This window comes from Oryzias melastigma, unplaced genomic scaffold, assembly GCF_002922805.2.
Source record: "Oryzias melastigma strain HK-1 unplaced genomic scaffold, ASM292280v2 sc00724, whole genome shotgun sequence".
Taxonomy (NCBI): Eukaryota; Metazoa; Chordata; class Actinopteri; order Beloniformes; family Adrianichthyidae; genus Oryzias; species Oryzias melastigma.
This window is the reverse complement of record NW_023417312.1, coordinates 10,067-16,956: the sequence shown is the minus strand read 5'-3', so window position 1 is coordinate 16,956 and position 6,890 is coordinate 10,067.

The following is a 6,890-nucleotide window of genomic DNA, read 5'->3' as shown; positions in this document are numbered from 1 at the left end:
GCATTCATTCTCCTCGGTTTGGGATGTTATTTTTGTTATTAGCCGCACTAAACGAGCCGAGGTGACATTTTCGCGCCGTTTTTCCTTCTTGTTTGCGTTGAGTTTTCTTTCTTTTCTTCTTTTTTTATCTCATCATTTTAGCCTCACTGTGTTTGAATGTCTTATCATGGCTACAAAATGGGATTTCCATCCTTCTCTCCTCTAACCGCTAATTCTGTCGCTTCCCTAAACAAACACATCACATGCGTCCTATGGGGTACATTTGATCTGTTCTCTGGGGACGCTCAATTCATTCACAGTCAAGGAGGAATATTTTTCTGCAAGTTGGAGGCTGGTTCTTTTGTTTAGTTTGCAACCAGACAAAAACCCAATAAATGATTGATCCAGTTTCTGAACACAATTGTGATTTCTAGTTCAAGATAAAACAATAATGCAATGGTAGAAGTGAAACATGCAGCAAATACATGAATTTATCAGTAAAAATCCTTGAAAAAGAACATTTCAGGGAAGATTGTTCAAGAGGAAGATTCCAAGTGAGGATGAAGACGAACAAGCTAAAATTAGAAGAGAAGAAAATGAGAAAGGAGGAGCATTCTCTGCATTTATCAAGTTCTTTAGGACAACAATCAATTCAATATTTGCTTTTGTCTTCAACAAATTGGAATCATTGAATATCTCCAGTTGCTGAATGTCTGTACAAATGTGTCCATGTTTCTAGTCTCTTAATCTTCCTGTGGGTGAGATTTTGGGTTTAACCGCTGTTCAGGTGTGACACCACTCTCAACCCGGGAGTGCCGGCCAGAGCACTACTTTAAGGCCTGGATGAGGCTGCTGCAGGTGGTTGGTGGAATGAACGACAGAGGCAGGAGGATGGCTTTAACAACTGTATTGAGTGTGTGTGTGTGGTCTTTAGGTCATGAACGCACACATCTCTGGGGAATCTTTCTCACTAGCAACGCAGCGGCACACTCGCACGCACGGAGAGAAGCAGACAAGGAGCATGCTGTGCAGGAGCCCGATGATGACATCACTCACTTAGTGCGCATGCGCCTAACTCAAAACAGAAAGTGAAACTTAAAGGAAACTTATCTCTAACATCTGAGTCTTTTGTACAGCCGCCCCCAAAGGTGCGCAGTACCTTTGCTCCAGCAAAAGACTAAAGGAGCACAAAAAAAAGGAAAGAGTCTTTAGGAAGTCTCATTGTCCTCCCCAGGAAGAGCAGGTAAGGTGACTAGGCGTGCAACAGGTCGCGTGTAGGTCCTGTCCTTCACCTTCACGTCAGCTGATCTGACGTGCACCTTGATGACGTGTCCGATCTGCCACAAAGCCCTGGGAAGCTGGGGATCCACAATCATGGTGACTGAGCCCTCAGTTATTGGATCTGTTGAGGACTGCCACTTCTGACGTATTTGAAGTCCTGGAAGGTACAACTTGATGAAGCGGGTCCAGAAATGGTCTGCAAGCACCTGCGCATGTTTCCACCGCCTTCGGCTCAGGAGCTCATCCTTCTGGTAGACCACTTGTGGCAATGCTCCATCTGGCCGCCCCATCAGAAGACAGTTGGGGGTCACAGGGTCAGGGTCACGGACATCAGCTGACACATAGCCCAGAGGTTTTGAGTTTAGGATACTCTCCACTTCTATTAGTACTGTTCGGAGCACTTCCTCTTGGATGGGCTGTGCCCCAACTGTGGTGTACAGGGCTGTCTTCACAGACCTTATCTCTCGTTCCCAGGTGCCGCCAAAGTGAGGAGAGGCAGGGGGGTTGAAATGGAACTGGATCTTACTTGGTGCTAAGAGTCGCTGAAGGTCTGGCGACATAGCAGCAAAGGCTTCATTCAACTCCTTCTCTCCACCCTTGAAGTTAGTTCCCTGGTCCGAGTACAGCTCTGCTGGGGTTCCTCTCCGTGCAATGAACCTACGGAGGGCCATTAGGAAAGAGTCTGTGTCTAGGGAGCTCAGAATATCCAGATGCACAGCTCTTACAGTGAGGCATTTAAATATTATCCCCCATCTTTTCTCAGAGCGGCGCCCCACCTTGATGTTGAATGGTCCAAAGCAATCAACTCCTGTAGAGTAGAAAGCAGGCTTGAATAGACGGAGACGGGCTTGTGGCAAGTCAGCCATCTTTGGAACTGATGGTTTTGCTTTCCATCGTTGACACTCTGTGCAGGTTCTCTGGAGTTTTCTGATAGCTTCTCTACCTCGTAGAATCCAGTATTTGCGTCGGACTTCAGCAAATACACGCTCTGGACCTGGGTGCCTGAGCTGATCGTCATAGTTTCTTATGAGCAGCTGAGTGATGGGATGTGAGGGGTCAAGCACCACTGGATGGAGACTGTCGTACGCCAGAGTTTCGGAGCGACGAAGACGACCGCCGACTTTGATAAGTTGCTCAGTCTCATCTAGCTCAGGGGACAGGGTTAGTAGGCGGCTGCTGCGTGGGACATCCTTGCCTGCCTTCAGAAGCTTTAGCTCATTGGGGAAGCTGTCCTCTTGAACCCACTTCAGGAGAAATAACTCAGCTTGACAATAATCCTCCGCACTTAAGGAAGTGTCTTCTTTGGCCGCCCCATGCAGCTTCTCCGCTGTAGCATGGAGTAACTCCTGCCATGAGTTGTATTGCTTGAGCTCACTCATCCTTGGACTTTCGGGGGTAGATGACACACCACAGAAAGTGGATTTCTTCAGCTCATCAGCAGTTGGACTTTCCCCAGCACTAGCAGCTGGAACTGCTGGCCATGCATCTGGAGGCATGTGGAGAAAGGGGGGTCCCTGACTCCATCGGTTGGATTTGGAAAGGTCCTGCAGCGTCTTGCCTCTGGTGATATCGTCTGCAGGGTTCTGAGCAGAATCCACGTAACGCCACTGATGATGTTCAGTTAGCTCTTGGATTTCCGCTACACGTGTGCCGACAAAGATCTTGAACCGACAGGACTCAGACTGCAACCAGGACAGCACAGTGGTGGAGTCTGTCCACAGGAAGGTGGTTGTGATGGGAAATGTGAGCTCATCCTCGAGCAGCTTGGCAAGCTGGGCTCCTGTTAGAGCAGCACAAAGCTCTAGCCTGGGGATTGAATGAAGGCGTTTTGGGGCTACTCTGGAGCGGGCCATCACAAAGGCGAGGTGAGTACGACCATCTTCGCCAACCATCCTTAGGTACGCCACTGCTCCGTAGGCCAGCTCAGAGGCGTCACAGAACACGTGCAACTCTCGACTTTTCACCGATGCAGCTGCATCTGCAGGCAGATATGGACGGCTGAAGACAATGAGAGGGAGAAACTGTAGCTCAGTTTCCCATGTCTTCCACTGCTGCAGGAGCTCAGGTGGTAGCTGAGGGTCATCCCAACCTCTTTGCTTGTCCCACAAACTCCTAACGAGGATTTTGGCTCTGGTGGTGTACGGCAGAATGAACCCCAATGGATCATACTGGCTGGCGAGTACTCTGTAAATGTTACGGAGTGTGGGGGCACCATACTGAACTGGGCGATGTTTATAACCAAGCATATCAGTAGCAAAGTGCCAACTGAGACCCAGGGTTGATTCAGGATTGTCAGTCTTGTCTCGAGTTAACCAGTGTTCTGCACTACTGGAACGGTCTTCTTCAGGAAGGTGGCTAATGACCTCTGGGATGTTGCTAGCCCATTGTCTGAGTGTGAACCCAGCCGAAGATAAAAGAGCTTGTAGCTCGTTGACGAGATCTCTGGCTTCAGCTATTGTTGATAGGCTCTGAAGACAGTTATCAACGTAGAAGCTTCTTTCAATGGAGGTTCGCACCTTGTCTTCCGGCATGCAGTGATCTTTTACATGACGCTGCAAAGCATATGTGGCACAACATGGGCTGCATGTGGTGCCAAAAGGCAGTACTTGCCATTCATAGACTGCAGGTTGCTCATCGAGGTGCAGGTTCCGCCACAGAAAACGGAGCAAAGGGCGATCTTCAGGAAGAAGGCGGATCTGGTGGAACATGCCCTTTATGTCGCCGCTAATGGCTACAGCATGCTCACGGAATCTGAGAAGAACTCCAAGGAGAGAGGCGCCCAAAGTGGGGCCAGGTAGTAGAAACTCATTCAAAGTTTGGCCTCGGTAACTGAAGGAGCAATTAAACACCAGTCGGTGCTTACCGTTATGACTGACGAGGTGATGTGGTATGTACCACGCCTCCTTTTCTTGGCTCAACTCTGAATCTTCAACTTTGGTGACGTATCCAGCCTGAATGAGTTTCTCCATCTCTGCAGAGTAGATCTCAGCCTTTTCTGGGTCTTTCAGGAGTCTTCGCTCAGTAGCTCTCAAGCTTGGCTTCACAGAATCAGGGGTTGTTTGCAGGCATGGCATATCTTTCCTTCTGAGCAGAGGAGTAGCATAACGAGATACACCACTGACCTCCACTCTTGTTGTCTTGGCCTCGAGCATCTCAACGGCGAAGTGGTCTTGCTTGGAGCGAGTCACTATTTTGTCTTTCTTGAGGGGGATGGTGTCAGTTTGCCACAGCTTCTCCACATGCTTCATCAGCTCACCCATTTGTGGTGGAATGGATGTCAGGAGGCACTGCTGCGATCTGTTGAACTGACAAACCACACTGGAGGGACCTTGCAGTGTCCAGCCTAACCTGGTGTGGATTGCAGCTGGTCCGCCGGGTGGGCCCAACCTGACAGGCTCAACAGGAGTGAGAAGATGTGGGTGGTCACTCCCTATTAGCAACAGCGGTTGGATCTTCTTGAAGGGCTGAATAGATAATCCCTTCAGGTGCTTGTACTTCTTCTTCAGTGACTCGATCGGGTATGTGTGATCAGCCAGATCAATGTGGGAAGCCGTGAAGGCATTTCTGATATGGTACAGAGCCTTGGGCTTAGCCTTCGGTGAAATGGTAAAGGATACGCAGGAGCCACTCAGGGTTTGCACATCTTGCCTGATTGTGCGTAGGGGAAGGGTTTCTGGGTCACCTTGGAGCCCTAATTGCTGGGCAGCACTGGGCAGAAGCATGCTTCTTTCCGACCCATCATCCAGGATGGCATACGTATCCAGGATCTGACCCTTGTTTCGGATGAGGACAGGGACAACCTTGAGTAGGACACGGCAGCTTGCTGTTGGCCTGTCGAGATACAACACTCCAGTGCATTTCTCACCTCTGTCTTTAGGTTGATGTGCTGTGCTCTCTGGAGGCCTCTTAGGGGGACCCGTGTTAACGCTGTGGAGGACCTTTAGATGTCGACCTTGGCATAAGCTGCAGAGCTTCTTCAGGGTGCATTGTGCAGCATGATGAGAGCGGGCACACCGCCAGCACCTTTGGTTGGTTTTGATCCACTCAGTTAGCTGCTCTGTTGACAGCTCGCTGATGGCTACGCACTGACTTAAATGATGCTCTCTGTTGTCACAGTATGCACAATACGGTGGTGGGTTCCTTTGTGGGTCGCTGCTTTGGGATTTAAGTGGTTGAGGTTTGGTGTCTGCTCCATGAAACACTGCAGTGGAACGTCTAGCTCGGGGGTCGGCAACCTGCGGCTCCGGAGCCGCATGCGGCTCTTCAAGCACTCCCTTGCGGCTCTTTGGCGCTTTTTCAAAAGTGTTTGAAAATAATAAAAAATGTTGGAAGGAAATATATTGTAGCGATTTGGGTGGAAGCAGAGCCAAGCAGATGGCTGGCGGGTTTGAATCCAGAAATCACTTGTGTCCCATATATTGTACGATCCCAAGTGATTGGAGGAAGAAGCGTACAAGCAGGCCATGTAAATCAGTTGGTGTCAACACTTCGACTACCATGTAATTAACAGCACAGAACCACAGAACAGCCGACACTGTGAGGAGCGTCACTCATACACACANTATGTTCAGGGGGTAGCTTACTAAGTAGCTGTGCTACATGGGACCTACACTGCAGCTCCACATCCCCATCAGGGCCAAGCGTCTTCAACATACCCACCAGTGACTGAACCTGGAGGGAGAACCTTTCGAAGGCGACAGCATCACCTCGCTTGATGTCAGGGGAATTCATCACTGCAGCTATTCTCTTCAATGCAAGCTGATGAGGTTGACCAAACTTCTCGTTTAAGGTTCTCATGGTGTCGGTGAACGGGGTTGGTGAGTAAATATAAGCCTCAGCCACAAATCTAGCATCTTCCAACTTCAGGTGATTAATCAGTACCTGGTACTTAAACAGCTCAGTACTGTCAGGAGGAAGTAGGTTCTCCAGCGCCATCTTGAGGTGGGCAAACTCTCCAGGATCTCGGTTGACGAGGTTTGGGATTGATGGGCGAGGTCCGTGGTAGGTTGCATCAGGGCTTGAACTCTGGCTGTATACCTGATTAGGTGCAGGGGGTGGTTGTAACCAGCAGTAGACTGAAGGTTGACGTTTGCAGGACTCACGTGCACATGATGGGGTGTTGAAGTTAGCCTGATCGGGGATGGGGATGCTGGAAGGTGATCTTCAGAATAGCGATGGTAACGACTCTGGGAATCACCCTCTGAAGGTCTTGACTTAGTGGCCATTGGGAGTTGTCTAATCGACGGTGGCTGGCTTTGCTGCGTTGAGAGCGCTTGGCTGCGCATAATTTGAAGCTCACTCATCATTTTATCAAGGCGCTCCAACATAGGTGAATGGGTTTCTACCTGCTCCATGTCATCACAAACTGGAGGTGGGGGTGGTGGCCAATCTTCTTCATCAACATTCTCCACCTCTTCTGGAGGGTTGGCATATGCTCTTTGGGCTGATTGGCAGCGTGGAGCAGTATTAGCTGTGTCCATCATCCTTAAAATGTCACGCTGCATAGCACGCATGTCCTCAAAATCTGCAACCATCCGCTGATGTGATTGCTGAAGGAGGAGCCTTTCCTGGCGGATCTCCTCGATTTGTGGATTTGGAGGAGGAGCATATTGAAGGAGGGTTTGGTCTCT